Raw genomic sequence first — 16,558 nt, forward strand, 5'->3', positions numbered from 1 at the left:
GGCGCTGTAAGGCAGCAACCTGGGTCTCTGGCGCTGTAAGGCAGCAACTCTACCACTGCACTACGGTGTTGCATTAAATATCTGGGATCTCTTGGTTGGATTTACAAATTAACAAAGCGATGAATGAAATCTGGGCACTCATTACAAGTGGAGAGATTCGTGGGCGCTTTTAAAGTTGGACATGGAAACTTGCCGCAAGTGTGGTGTGGTGGACAGGCAGTGCACAGTGAGATGGTTGTGGTCCATTGGGAGAGTGAAGTAGATGTGTCTGTTATCGGTCAGGTTATATTTAGATAATGGCAATGGGTAGGCTATAAATACTCGGTGATTGCCACCGTCAGTCCAACTTTGGGGTCCGGATTCCATCTAATCCAATGGAATCTGGATGGTTAGGTGGGTGGGGGGGGCAGAGATTTGACTGTTGGAAACAATAGGCGAGAGGTGCTGTGCCATTGAGGTGAAAACGTCAACAAACAACATTCCTGTACCTCCTAACGCCCAGGAAGATATTTAATAAAGGGAACCCGGTCATTTCCACATCACTTCTGGTGCTTCCTTGATGTATCTCTATAAGCCTCTCTACTGCTGTGGCTAATGAACACTGGAGTCTTACAACATGGCATCGTGTTTAATTGATGCTTTGGCTCCTGGCTCTCTCAGGAAGAAAGAGAGTGAACCGTGTGAAGGCAGTGGATGCTTTCAAGAGAGAGTTAGATAAAGCTCTTAAAGATAGCGGAGGCAAGGCATATGGGGAGAAGGCAGGAACGGGGTACTGATTGTGGATGACCAGCCATGATCGCAGTGAATGGCGGTGCTGGCGCGTAGGGCCGAATGGAATTGTCTATTGTCTATTGTGTGCTTGGACACTTCTCTGAACTTCCCGTAGAGGATGGTGGCAGCCATCTCTCACATCTCCCCTCCCTTGTTTACCACCTCCACAATGGAATGGATCGCTAGGTACCAACCTGATCAGAATTTGGAATGGAATGGAATACTTTATTGTCACATGTGACAAGGCACAGTGCAATTCTTTGCTTGCATACCCAGGCTATGCAAATAGCCGGCACATAGAGGGCAGTTACAAAGTAACCCCCGCCGGCTCCTCCTTTTTCTCCCCCCTCCCCTCCCCCTTACACTTCCTTACCTTTGTATCTCCCCCCTCCCCTGACTCTCAGTCTGAAGAAGGGTCTCAACCCGAACTGTCACCCATTCCTTCTCTCCAGCGCTGCCGTCGCAGCTGCGGCTTGCCTGCAGTCCGTCTGTCTTTTGTGTTTTTTGTTGTTTTTGTCTCAATTGTAGTGTTAATATGATGTAGTGTTGTATGTTATGTTTTGGGGGGAGGGGGGGGGGGGGGTGGGAGGGAACGGGAACTGTAACTGTAACATTCTCTCTCCAGAACGGAGACGCGACTTTTGTTCTGTATCGTGTCTCCGTTCCCGTTGCGGCCTACCACCGGCCATGCACCTGGGACCACCTGGGTCTCTGGTTCGCAGAGCCCGCGGTCCGGACTCACCACCTGCGGCGCTGGCTGCCTGCGAATGCTGCGGGAACGGCTGCGACTCGTCTCCGGAGGCTCCGGCGCGGGCCGCGTGGACGTCGGAAGCCCGCAGGCCCCTGGATGGGGGCCGACATCGGGAGCTCCGGCAGCGGCAGAGGCAACGTGTCCGCCCGCCTCGAATCGCGGGGCTTGGGTCGGCCCGCCACGGACCTTTCACCATCCGGCGCGGCCTGAAATAGGCCGCGGGATTTTTTTTCACCGCCCAGCGGGGGCTTCAATATCGGGAGCCCCGACCGCCCCGACGTGGCAACTCCAACAGCCTGACCGCGGGACAAGACGGCAGGGAAGAGAAAAAGACATTCTGGCCTTCCATCACAGTGAGGAGGGACTGGAGGAGACTCACTGTGATGGATGTTTCTTTTTGTTTGGTGTTAGTTGTGATTGTATGTGTTATTGCATTTTTATTGATTAATCTTATTGGTCTTATTGTTCAACTGCGGGTAATGTTTCATTTTACTACACATTTATGTGTATGTAACAAATAAACGACTATTGACTATTGACTATTGATGCTGCCTGTCCCCGTTGAGATACTCCAGCATTTTGTGTCTAAATTTTGTTTTTTTCCCAGGCTACTTATGAAAGGTTTTCAAGGCTACTCATGAAAAATACAGATCCATTTTGAAATTTGACATATTTTGAGATAGGAACCTAACATCCGATTTCTTCCTTTTGTTCTTATGTTAAATAGTGACCTTTTTAAGTGGATAGTTCTAGTTTCAACCTGCTGTCAAAACTCCAGATGCTGCCCATTGTGTTTTCACAGCAGTTGCTATCATTGACTTATCTCAATGTTAATGAGTCTGTCCTTCTGCTAATCTCTCTGATTATTTTCCAAAAAAGCCTGTCTCTGGATTCCTGTAATGCTGCAAACAAATAGCTATACCAACATCAATGTCAAACTTTAACTCTTTATCAAACTTTGTGCAGAGAACTGAGTAAATAAACTACCAATCTTCTCTGCAGGAAGGAACTGTAGATGTTGGTTTAAACCGAAATAGACACAAAATGCTGGAGTAACTCAGCAGCACAGGCAGCATCTCTGGAGAGAAGGAATGAGTGGTGTTTTGGGTCGAGATCCCTCTTCAGAATGAGCGTCAGGGGAGGGGGAGATACAAAGACAAGGACGTGTAAGGTGTGAGAACGAGACATCAAAGGGGGTGAAGGTCAAGGAAAATGTAGAATACATCATTGTTAACAGCAAAGCAAACAGAGATAAAATGTATAAGAAAATAACTGCAGATGCTGGTACAAATCGATTTATTCACAAAATGCTGGAGTAACTCAGCAGGTCAGGCAGCATCTCGGGAGAGAAGGAATGGGTGACGTTTCGGGTCGAGACCCTTCTTCAGACTGATGTCAGGGGGGCGGGACAAAGGAAGGATATAGGTGGAGACAGGAAGATAGAGGGAGATCTGGGAAGGAGGAGGGGAAGGGAGGGACAGAGGAGCTATCTAAAGTTGGAGAAGTCGACGTTCATACCACCGGGCTGCAAACTGCCCAGGCGAAATATGAGGTGCTGCTCCTCCAATTTCCGGCGGGCCTCACTATGGCACTGGAGGAGGCCCATGACAGAAAGGTCAGACTGGGAATGGGAGGGGGAGTTAAAGTGCTCGGCCACCGGGAGATCAGTTTTGTTAATGCGGACCGAGCGCAGGTGTTCAGCGAAGCGATCGCCGATAAAATGTAATCAGGGTCAGTCAGACTGGTTGGAGAACTGGGAAGGGGGAGGGATGGAGGGGAAGGGAAAGCGAGGGTTACTTGAAGATAGAGAAGTCAATATTCATACCGCTGGGGTGTAAGCTGCTCAAGCAAAATATGAGGTGCTGCTCCTCCAATATTCACATATGTGAGAGGTTCATTAAGGACTAGTCAAGTGGAGCTGGGTCGTCTGGAGTCACATGAAGGCAAAGGCAATGGATCTTCTTTCCCGAAAGGCATTGTAGATTCTCAATGGATGCCGCCACGAGTCCAGTCTTGGGGTGCGAATTCCACGGAATCCATTGGAATTTGGATGGACTGGTGTCTGGAGTACGTGAGGAGGGAGTGGGGGTTGCTCACAGTTTTGTGGACACAGTTTTCTAGACCGTGGTCCTCCCCCCCCCCCAGAGCCTTGGAGTTGGCTGCACCAAGTTTCAGTGCCTTAACCACTGGCCACAACATGGCAATGGCATGTCAACTGAGAAACCCGTGAAAGAGCATCCTCAGCCATGAGCATCAACAGAACATTGGGGGTGAGGTTTCAGTAAGGAGGCAACATTAGCCGCTCTTCTCCTTGTTCACTGCTGTAAACTCCACTTATTTCACGCGGGACTGTGCTAAATTCCCTGGAGCTGCCGGGTAATGAGTTCGTTAGATGGTAATTTGCTTCCATTATGTTTCAGCAGACCCTGGTTTCCTGACTGAAAGGTGCCTGTCTCCAGAATCAGCTGTTACACAAGGATTTCCATGAAATATTAAAACTGTACCTTCTCCCTTTAATACCCAGAGAAGTGAGTTCAAATCAATTTGCTGGTAATTCTTGTGACTCACAACTTCACTGTTACATCCACAGCTCATTTCCTCGTTTGATTTGCATATCCACCATGTGATAGAAATCAATTACACAACCTTGAGTGAAATCAACACTGCGTTTCTTTCAGATTTATTTAATTGTACATACAAACAGTACACACGTGGTTTTATTTTATTTCCTGAACTCGTTCTTTGCTTCTCTTTTGGTTTATTTACCTAATATTTGACTTCCAGTTTCCCGATCCACTTAACTAGCTCTCTCCTCTGCTGCTGTCTCTTTCTTCCATTGCCCTTCTCCCCCGTTCTCCTTTATCATTCTCCATGTGCTGTTTCTTTTTCTTCCTGATGCCATTAGTCTGCCTTCCTGCCTGCCATTTCCTCGATCTCTCCTCTGACCTGACTTCTCCTGCCTTCCCCCTCTCCCTCCCACACTACATCTCTCTGCTGACATCAATCTCAGGGAACAAGCTGCCTTCACAGCCCTGCAGGTGGCAGATTTCCCCTCGTGTCCTCCCATTGGCGTCGCAAGCAAGGTAAAAAGCCCCCTCCGAATCACCCAACATTCAGCAGACGGTCCGTGCAAACACAAGCAGCTAAATAAAACTAGACTTAGATATTTAATTTCTTTATTTCTTAACAACAGTGAATAGACAATAGACAATAGGTGCAGGAGGAGGCCCTTCGGCCCTTCGAGCCAGCACCGCCATTCAATGTGATCCTGGCTGATCATTCTCAATCAGTACCCCGTTCCTGCCTTCTTCCCATACCCCCTGACTCCTTAAGAGTTCTATCTAGCTCTCTCTTGAATGCATTCAAAGAATTGGCCTCCACTGCCTTCTGAGGCAGAGAATTCCACAGATTCACAACTCTCTGACTGAAAAAGTTTTTCCTCATTTCAGTTCTAAATGGCCTACCCCTTATTCTTAAACTGTGGCCCCTTGTTCTGGACTCCCCCAACATTGGGAACATGTTTCCTGCCTCTAACGTGTCCAACCCCTTAATAGTCTTATACGTTTCGATAAGATCTCCTCTCATCCTTCTAAATTCCAGTGTATACAAGCCTAGTCGCTCCAGTCTTTCAACATATGACAGTCCCGCCATTCCAGGAATTAACCTAGTAAACCTACGCTGCACGCCCTCAATAGCAAGAATATCCTTCCTCAAATTTGGAGACCAAAACTGCACACAGTACTCCAGGTGCGGTCTCACTAGGGCCCTGTACTACTGCAGAAGGACCTCTTTGCTCCTATTCACTCTGTCAAGTCATTGTTGGCTCACATCTCATCCCGAATTTCCCCAACATATTCTCAGCAGTTAGGAAAGGCACGGTGGCGCAGTGGTAGAGTTGCTGCCTCACAGCGCTGGGGATATGGGTTGGATCCTGACGGTGGGTGCTGTCTGCATGCAGTTTGTACATTCTCCCCGTGACCGCGTGGGTCTTCCCCGGGTGCTTCAATGTCTTCCTACATTCCAACGACATACAGGTTTGTTATTTGCTAATTGGCTTCAGTAAAAATTGTAAATGGTCCTTAGCGTGTAGGATAGTGCTAGTGTACAGAGATCGCTGGTTGGTGCGGACTCGGTGGGCCGAATGGCCTGTTTCCATACTGTATCTCTAAACTAAACTAAACTAAAGTTTCATTCCCATCTATACTATTGGCAAAATGCTGGAGTAACTCAGCAGGTCAGGCAACATCTCAGGAGAGAAGGAATGGGTGACGTTTCGGGTCGAGACCCTTCTTCAGACTTCTTTAGTCTGAAGAAGGGTCTCGACCCGAAACGTCATCCATTCCTTCTCTCCTGAGATGCTGCCTGACCTGCTGAGTTACTCCAGCATTTTGTGAAATAAATACCTTCGATTTGTACCAGCATCAGCAGTTATTTTCTTATACTATTGGCAATGTGCAAAAATGGCCAATGAACATAGCAATGTGCAGGGGTTACACACACAATACTAGAAACAATAGAGAGATTAAGGATTTGGTGTGAGTAACAGCGTTTGCGACTTTCCTTCCTGTTTTTCCATACAGAATGCACTAATGCATGCATCCAATTCAGGGGTGAAGATAATTTAATTTTTTTTCCCAGCCATATAACTAACATGGTGCAGACTGCAGCAGCTACTGTCTACCCAGTGTGCAGACTGGCTTTCACCTGTGATCCAACTCATGCCTGGACACCAGTTCCATCGTTTACAAATGTGCATGAGTAACCTTCATACACCTCAGGGCAGTCAGACAGACCTGGGCGTTCCCAGAGCCAGTCATACACAACCCTCAAGATACGTACTTAACAGTTCAATACCACCTGGCGACAATACCTCCATAGACTCATTCCCACCCAAATACGAGACCCCTGACTGATCTTCCACCCTTCGCCCATCAAGTGTAAAATTAATCTGCAAAAATATAATGGCATCTTTTTCCAACTAAAAAAATTAATAGAGAAACAAGAGAAACAGATGCTGGTTTACAAAAAAAGACACATAGTGCTGGAGTAACTCAGCGGGTCAGGCAGTGTTTCTGGGGAACATGGGTAGGCAACGTTTTAGGTCAAGTCCCTTCTTCAGAATGAATAATGCTCCTGACAACAATTGCACCCCCATATCTGCCAATTCTATCTTGTTCCTGAGTACAGTGCCTAACCTACCTTGAACCCATTCCATCCAGCCTCCCGATTGAATTACCAAACTTATCTCGCCTCCAACTACCAAATCTTTGCAGTCCTGCTTCTCATCAGTCTCAGAATCAAACCTCCACTTTCCAATTAGGTCCAATTCCAATCTTTAGACCATAATCCTACCTAATTTCTTTGGAATGACCCTACTCTGGTGGAATACATGAAAGAAAGGCCTTGCTCTGTTGCCTTGGCCCATATTTCTTTACTAAATCTCCCTGCAATAAGCCCATGAACAACTGAGTAAACGCTTTTGGAAACACCAACTAATTTCTAGGCAAATTCCTGGGAGTGCCTTTTAGTTGTAGACTTAAAATGCCGGCCTCTCAGATTGATCTTTAGTTTAAAATTTTCAATGCAGCATGATTACATTTCAATTTAAGAAGATTAAAGATATTGATTCCAAAACAAGGAATTTGTCGTTAATATTGGAACTAAGCTGTTCCGAGAAGATGTAATTCTACAAAATATAGAATGTTCAGTCCTCCGTCATCCAATAAAAATGTAACTGCTGATGTTAAAGGTCAATGGAAAACGTAACAACTGTGACTGATTTTTGAAAGACAATGAATATTAAAGGCCTGTAAAACCAATGGGTGGGTGGATACGTTGGGTACAGCCTCACTGACTTCTGGAAAGGTGTATGTCCCCAAACTCCTCCAAACTGGAAACATCACTTTCTCTAATGTGTAGAAAGGAACTGCAGATGCTGGTATACCCCGAAAATAGACACAAAGTGCTGGAGTAACTCCAGTTCCTTCCCCTCTACTTCCAGTCTGAAGAAGGGACCCGACCCAAAATATCACCCATCCTTTTTCTCCAGAGATGCTGCGTGACCCACTGAGTTACTCCAGTACTTTGTGCCTATCTTCACTTTCTCTAATGGTAGCTCAGCTAACTTGCAAGGCCAATCAGTGTGCTAATGTCCTGCGGCTCCAGTCACAAGTGGAGGTGGTGAAACAAGGAACAGATGCTGGTTTACAAAAAAAGACGCAAAGTGCTGGAATAACTCGGCGGGTCAGGCAGCATCTCTGGAGAACATGGATAGGTAACGATTCAGGCTGAGACCCTTCTCTGAGGGTGGTGGGGGGATGCTGGAAAGCTGGAAGGGAGGAGGAGCATGACAAAGCAAGCCAGGTAATAGGTGGATACAGGTGAGAGGCTGATAGGCTGATGGTTGGGCAGAGACAAAATGACAAAAGGTGTGAGATAAGGATAGAAGATTTGCGAATTGTGATGCCAGAGGTAGAAGTGTAGGTGGAAGGGGAGGAATGAGTGCAAGTCCAGGTGCGGCATGGGAAAGTGAGGGGGATGGGGGAAAGTGAGGGGGATGGGGGAAAGTGAGGGGGATGGGGGAAAGAGAGGGGGATGGGGCAAAGAAGGGCTTTCCATGTTCTCCAGAGATGCTGCCTGTCCTGCTGAGTTACCCCAGCACTTTGTGTCTTTTGGCATGAGTACATGCATTATACAGTCTGGAATATGTCACAGAGAGTCAACATACAACAGTTGGAAGTGTAGGTGAATATTAAGAGGAGGTAAAGCACTCCTGCCGCCCCTGACCCAAAGAAGATTTGTACAGGTGCTTGTTTCTCCCTCAAATTATCTTCACTTCACTCTATCAGCTTTCCCTAAGCAGGGAAACCACAAAATAATGTTAATCAGAAGCTACTAATTTCATTAACATCGTTAATTTTCCAACAAGCACACCCTGTATCCAATTTTATAAAACTCCAGCAGTGGGTGATTGGGGGTCAGTGTTCATGTTTTAAAAATGTTATCATCCCATTTTTTTCTATGCCAAAATTCAAACATTTAACTCTGAAATAAAATGCTTCCCTACATCCTTTCTTTACTCAGTTAATGCCTTTTAAATAAACAAAATGATTTTAAAACGTGGCTTGACTGAGGCCATATCTGCCAGTCTTATTGAGGTGCAAGCTGAAGTACCATTAGGGAAGGCTGTTCCAGCTGGTCAGTAACATGAAGCATAAGTGGCTGTGGACTCAAAGGACTACTGCAGAGAATGATAAGTACTTAGAGGAAGCTGACTCCAAGGACTCCATATAATGAGCAATAATTACATTCAAGAAAATGCACTTCCAGGATTCACCTTGCTTGAGATGTCTATTTACTGTCATCATCAGTAATGCTACACAGTGGAATTCATTTTCAATGATGTCTCAAATCTGTGATTCCCAACCCTCTATTGAAATATTCATGGTCTTATACCCTCCCTAGCGGTATGGCAGCGCAGCAGTAGAGTTGCTTCCTTACAGCGCCAGAAACCCGGGTTTGACCTTGACTATGGGCGCTGTCTGTATGGAGTTTGTACGTTCTCCCCAAGACTGCGTGGATTTTCCTCAGGTGCTCCAGTTTCCTCCCACATTCTGAAAACCTATAGATTTGTAGGTTAATTGGCTTCGGTAAAGATTGGGAAAGACCTTAAATTTTCCCCAGTGTGTACGGGAATTGCTGGTCGGCACCAAATCGGTGGGCCGAAGGGCCTGTTTCCGTGCTGTATCTCTAAACTAATCAAAACTAAACTAAATTGCAATCCCATCCACCTATAACCCCCTGCACCTTTTCTGATCTATGAATTCCTGATGTTAGTTACTCCACTAATGGCAGCCTCACCTTGAACTGCTGAAGTTCAAAGCTGAGGGACTTTCAACCCTCCACCCCCCCCCCTTCCCCCCCCTCCCCTTCCCCCCCTCCCCCCCTCCACCCCCCCACCGATATACCTCATTGTTTTTTCCTTTGTACTTTAAGCCCTACCTCTTTAACATCTACCAAATATTATCTGATAATGCTCATGTAAAGTTTTGTGGGATGTATTGTGGTTGAATAAATTAAATAACAACACACTTTTGTCATAAAAGATTTAAAACACGATATTTGGAAAGGGACATCACCGACAGAAACCCATCTATCTTTGGGCTACATAATGACAAAGTTAAACAGTCAGAAGCTGACAGTTCTGCTAATAATGGAGACAGTAATGTTGAGAAACCAGGTGCAATGGGGAAAGTCAAGATTCGCTGGAAGCTATGCTGCTCAGTTTTAGTCCAGTGACGTGCAGGAGAATTCATTGAGCTTAGAAGAAGATACCCTATATTTAGCTAAGTAACCAGAAACAGAGAATTTGAGCCTGGAGGGGTTTGCATATCGGTATCCTCAGGGGACAGTACCAGCACCACAGTCCTTGTTAAGATGTATTAATAGCTTGGATCCGAGTATAAAGGGATCAATTCCAAAATTTGCAGATGGCACAAAAATCGTAGCAATAGCCAATGTTCTTTTTGCTGTCTTAATTATATTTTGTGCTCGCACATAGCTTTCTGTGTTTCTTGAAGAGGAGACACAGGTATTTCAGAGTATCAACATTTATTGGTCTCAAGCTATTTAAATATTGAAAACCTTTCTGCTCATTATCTGATTTTTGCCACTCATTTATCTTGCTCATATCCTTTAAAATACGCTCTAATTATCAGGAAACTTGCATACATTGCATTCAGTCTCTTCACCTATGGCATTAATATTGTTTTATAAAAAGCCAAGGCCTCGTACCGATACCTAAAGCCAACCTATCGAATTAAACTTACAACCTGAAAATGACCAGTTTGTTCTTATCCCTTTCCTTAATTATAGCAGTCCATAGAAAACATAGGACAGAGAACAGGCCCTTCAGCCCATGATGTCTGTGCTGACCATGATGCCAATCTAAATTAACCCTATCTGTCTATACTTTGTCTCTATTGCTCAATCCCTGGCCTGTTCATGTGCTGCTCTAAACACCTCTTAAATATTACTATTGTATCTGCTTCCACCACCATGCCCGGCAGCACTCTCCCAGGACCCACTGCTCTCATAAATCTCCTTCAATCTTAGTTAGTTTCACCTTAAAGCTGTGCACTCTCGCTTTTGGCATTTTCACCCTGGGAAAAAGACTGACTAAAACCACCCTATCTGTGTCTCTCATAATTTGATTGACTTATTTCAGGTCACCTCTCAGCCTCTGACATTCCAGAGAAAACAATCTGTTTGCCCCATCTTTCCTTATAACTAAAACTCTCTAAGCCAGGCAGCATTCTGTTGAACCTCTTCTTACACCCTCTTCAAAGTCGCCACATTCTTCCCTGTTGCAAAGGCCAGAACTGCACAATATACTCCAAATTGCCCTAACCTAAGTTTTATACAACTGTAATATAACTTCCTTACTTTTATATGGTGCCCTGACCAATAAAGGCAAGTATACCATTCGTCTTGTTTATAACCACATCTACATGTTTTGGCACTTTCATGGAGCTAAGCCTTAGACCCAAATATCCCTCTGAACAACATTGCTTCTAAGGGTCCTGCAATTTACCATATACACTTTAACGTTCTTCAAACGTCACAACCTCCTTGATGATATCAACATACTCTAGAATATCAGCATGACCCTCCCTGACCTCAGTATCCTCCATGTCCTTCCTCCTTGAAGAATACCAATGCAGTGTACTCATTTAGTACCTCACCTACTTCCTCTGGGTCCAGGAATAAATCCCCTTCTTTGTCTTTGAAAGGTCCTACCTTCTTCCTAACTACCCGTTTGCTTTTAACATATTATAAAATGCCTTCAGATTTTCCTTAATCCTACTCACCAAAGATGTTTCATGGTTTCATGGCTGATTCCCCGTTTGACTTCCTTCCTGCTTCCTATATATTTCTCAGGGCCCTGTCCAATTTCAGCTTCCTAAACTTTACATATGCTTCCTTTTTCGTCTTGACTAAACTTACCACTTCTCCCATCACCTAAGGTTCCCGAACCTTGACATCCTTATCTGCTGCCTTGCCTCCTGTGTTATCCATGGTCTCCACAACCCTGCAATAATCTTTCATATGGGTCCTTATAGAAAAGCTTTTGTGAGTCTAAATACATTAAATTGCCTGTTATCTATCCTGCTTGTTACATCTCCCAACAATTCTTTAAAAAATGTTAAATACCATTTCTCTTTCATAAATCTATGTTGATACCTCCTGAGTGCCTTGTATTCACTTCCTGAATAATGGAGTCCAGCCTTTTCACCACTTCTCATTCTCAGAGAGCAGATTAGTTAAATGTGAATGCAAGGAACTACAGTTGCTGGTTTACAAATGTGATCTCCACTTCATAAATCCATGCTGACTCTGTTCAATATTATTGTTTTTTACGTGTTCTTAACACATCAACCATTACAGATTGCAGCATTTTACCTGCTATTGGCATGCTAACAGGTCAGTAACACTGTCAGACTGAAGAAGGGTCTTGACCCGAAACGTCACCCATTCCTTCTCACCAAAGGCCTGTCCCACTGAGTTACTCCAGGATTTTGTGTTTATCTTCGATTTAAACCAGCATCTGCAGTTCTTTCCTACACGTTATGTAAATAATGATAAGTTGGGAAATGGGATTTGGGTGTCCTTATAGATCAGTCAATGAAAGCTAGCATGTAACAAATTGCAACCAGTTAAGAAGGCAAATAGCATGTTAGTCATTACTGGAAGATATTTTGGGAACAGGAGCAAGGATGTCTTACTATAATTGTACAGGACCTCAGTAGGAACATTCATGGTGTATTGAGTGCAGTTTTGGCGTCTCTTTATCTTTACAACAGAGTGAATGCAGCGAATGTTCAGCAGACTGATACTTGGAATCGCAGAACTGTTGTATGAGGACAGATTGGGTTGAGGAGGCCTGTTTTCCAAAGGGTTTAGAAGAATGAGAGGAAACATTTCTAAAAGGAACAGCATTTTAATAGGGCTTGATAGACTAGATGCAGGAAGTTGTTTCTTGCAGCTAGAGGGTCCAGAAACAAAGGTCACTTCTTAGGATTGGGAAAGATATGTCGGAAGAAATGTCTCACTTACAGGGCGGTGAACTTGCAGAATTTGCTGCTACACAAGGCTTGAAGGCCAAGTTACTGCATCTATTTAAGGAGAACGTAGAGAGGTTTTGAGATGCAGAAAGGCACTACGAATTAGGGGGAGAAAGCAGGAATATAGTACTGAAATAGAGGATCGTTCTTTGTTGTATTTCCTGGCCCAGTGAACTGGTTATAAAGTAATCCTTCACCTTTCCTCATTGACCTCCCTCAGTTCCGGATTCCTGCCAGTGCTCAACAGTTCTTTATTTTCTTTCCTACCCCACAGCTCCAAAGCTCCTGACATTTGAAAGTCCTTCACACCAAACTCACCTCTGCTAACTTCCTCTAACTTGCTTTGCTTATGCTCCATCTCCCCACACCTGCTCCTCTCCCTTTCTCCCCACTGTTCAGTCTCCATGCTTTCTACTGGGCACTGGGAGATTCTAAGACACCACTCAGATAGATGGAGCTCGAGGGGCTAGTGGAATCAAGGGATATGGGGAGAAGGCAGGCACAGGTCACTGATTGTGGATGATCAGCCATGATCACAATGAGTGGTGGTGCTGGCTCGAAGGGCTAAATGGCCTCCTCCTGCACCTATTTTCTATGTTTCTATGTTTCAACATGTTCAGTTTCGCTTAAATTGGAGTCATAGTTCCAGCACGGAAACAGAGCCTTTGCACCAACTCGTCCATACTGACCAAGATGCCCCATCCAAGCAAGTTCCATTGCCCTCTCCTCACCCAGATCTATCTAAACTTTTCCCATCCATGTACATGTCAAATATCCTTTGAATGTTATTATTACTCAATATTTGTCCTCCCGATATCTTTTATCATTTTGTAACTGGTTTGATCATAATTCAGCAAGTGAATTATTTGAACTGCTATGTAACTCTAGAGAAACAGAAGGATTTTGAACAACACGCCTACAGATACCCAGAGGTTGATTAAATAGTGAAGAAGCTTCATAGGATACTTTCTGTTGCAGCCCAAGCAAGGGCATAAGAGTTGGGAAGTCGTACTAGAATTAGCATGGCCCTTGCTGGATTACTATGGCCAATACTGAACACCACATCATAAAGAGGATGTGGAAGCATTTGAGAGTCTGAAGAGAATTGTGAGGGCACTTATGAAACTGGTAAATGTAAAGTATATATAGTTATTCATTAATATTAATATTAATAGTTAAGAACGTGGGACAACTTTTATTTTTACACCGAGAGCGGTTAGTGCCTGGAATGCGCTTCCAGGGTTAGTGGTTGAGGCAGATACGACAATAATATTTAAGAGGCTTTTGGATAGGCGCATGGATAAGCAGTGAATGGAGGGATATGGACCATGTGCAGGTAGATGTGCAAAGACGAACAATCATGTGCAAAGACTTCCAGGTTTGTAGTTAATTGGCTTTGTATAAATGTAATTTGTCCCCAGCGTGTGAAGGATAGTATTAATATGCAGGGATCGCTGCTCGGCGTAGACTCCGCGGGCTGAAGGGCCTCTCTCCGTGCTGTATCTCAAAAATAAAATAAACTAAACATATCAAAATCCCTTGCATTCAAAACCAATTAAAGGCAAAATAAACACTCAAAACCATCCATAAATCATTATAATTTTTAAAAACCCATTTAAAATTACTCATGGAGGTGCTGGAAGTTCATGGTCTTGGCTAGACTCCGTGCAGAACAAGTAATGAGGGATTTGCTGTCTGGAAACTATCAACCAATTTAAGACCCATAAACCTCCAAACTTGCCTGGTGTAAATGCCAACTGCTTGCCATGATGTTACTTTAAAACATAACTCCAAGCCACTTCAAACATTAGGACAAGCAAATAATCATTCAGTCAAACAATTAGATTCTAAAGGACATCTTAAAGGAGGAAAGATAATGAGGCAGAGAGACCTAGGAGGGAACTCCAGTGCTTATTGCCTTGGCAGCTGAAGGCATAGTAGACAATGTACGTTCTGGTTATTATAGTGATTATAGTTCTTCCCTCTAGCATCAGCGTCTCATCTTCAGTGCAAATGTTATTTTGCTTTCTAAGTGCTTAGCATTTATAGAACATTTTCACAAAATTACTATCTTTTACCATGTTTTCGTTCAAGAATAATTATTAATTTTGTCCTCCTTTTAATCAATTCATCCTTGGGGAGAGAATCCGCAGCCAAGATCTATTATCAGGAAAGAGGAGAAATGGTGTTAACAATTTATCTGTTATTTAGTTCATTTAGTGCCTTGCAACAAGTGGTCTGACAATAATGCCTCACCAGGAATTAGCTACATAATGACTTTCTCAAGTACACCTACATCTTTGAGTAAATGGGTCTTGTTTTAATCTCAATATCCATTCTGCTGCTTCCTACCAAGTGTTCCATTGAATAGCATAATCTACTTATTGACTTCTATCTTGTACTCATTAAATTGATTCAAAGCACAAAATGCACCTATTCTCTACCCTTCTATATATGCAGGGTTCAGCATTGATTTAAAATAGGATAATCGTAACTGGTTTCTATCAGTTGGACCAGGCCTGGTGTATTTAAGGTTCCTTTGTGATGAGCCGTTCAAAGAGGCAATTTAGTGCTGTGTAAGTGAAAGGTTCTGTGAAAGTATGTGCTAGATTATTTTGAAGTCTGTGTTCCACAACTGGATCATTAGACAAGCTGTAAACAACTGGCACGATTCAAGAAACACAAAACTAAAAGCAGTTCCGGCTTGGTTTTGATCACTATCAAATTCTGAAATGTATTATTGAATAAAAGAAGTTATTTTTCAGTTAATGTCCAATCTTACAGCTAATGTCCAAGTCGTCAACACTTGGTAGATGTGGAGGGCCATGCTCACAGGTGTCTATCCGCATGGCCTCATTAAGGGCACAAGAGACTGCAATTTTAAGCAAAAATTAAAGCGCTGGAGGAACTCGTGAACTTGGCAGCATCAGCGGAGGGAAATGGACAGAAAACATTCCGATGTGGGACCTTCTATGGTCTGAAGAAAGGTACTTAACCAAATTGTGATCCATCTATTTCCCTCCATACAGGCTGCCTGACCCGCTGAGTTCCTCCAGCACATTGATTTTTGGCCTGAGTGGGAACCAGGCCTCTGGTGACAGACTCTTCAAGCCCTGCCTCCAAACGCTGCTGTGAATGCTTTGACTGCTGGCAAAGCCCCAAGCATGGCTTTCCCAACTTCAAAAGCTGGAGCATTTTGAATTAGTTTAGTTTAGAAATACAGCGCAGAAGCAGGCCCTTTTGCCCACCGAATCCACGTCGACCAGTGGTCCCCATTACACTAGCACGCACTAAACACTAGGGACTATTTACAATCCAGCCAATTAACCTACAAACCTGTACGTCTTTGAGTGTGGGAGGAAACCAGGGCACCCGGGGAAAACCCACGCGGTCGCGGGTAGAAAGTAGAAATTCCTTACAGACAGCACCCGTAATCAGCATCGAACATGAGTCTCTGGCGCTGCAAGGCAGCACCTCTTCGGCTCTGCAACCATTCCACCCAAATTGTTTTTAAATTTCCCTGAACTTTCATTTGTTCATTAGAAAGTTATTAAAACTGAAGTAAATAATTAAAATAAATTAAAAATGATTAAATATTTTAAAAGATATAAAAGTGAAGTTAATTAAAAGTCATAAATAATTAAAAAACATTAAACTAACGTGAAATAATTAAAGGAAGGTACTTCCTTTTACTTTTCCAAAGCCCTACAATCACTATTGAAATCAAAGGGGTCTCAGGTAGGAGTCTAGATCCAACTCCCTTTGATAATGCCAGGGTATCTCAGCAAGACTGGGCACAAACACTGTCTTCACAGGGAGACCAATAACAGAGCATACCAACAGATCTGGTCTACGATATTCGTTGACAGTTTCTAAATCTCCATGCCTGGCAATGCATGTGTGGAAATCTGTG

Source organism: Rhinoraja longicauda, chromosome 26, assembly GCF_053455715.1.
Source record: "Rhinoraja longicauda isolate Sanriku21f chromosome 26, sRhiLon1.1, whole genome shotgun sequence".
NCBI classification, from domain to species: Eukaryota; Metazoa; Chordata; class Chondrichthyes; order Rajiformes; family Arhynchobatidae; genus Rhinoraja; species Rhinoraja longicauda.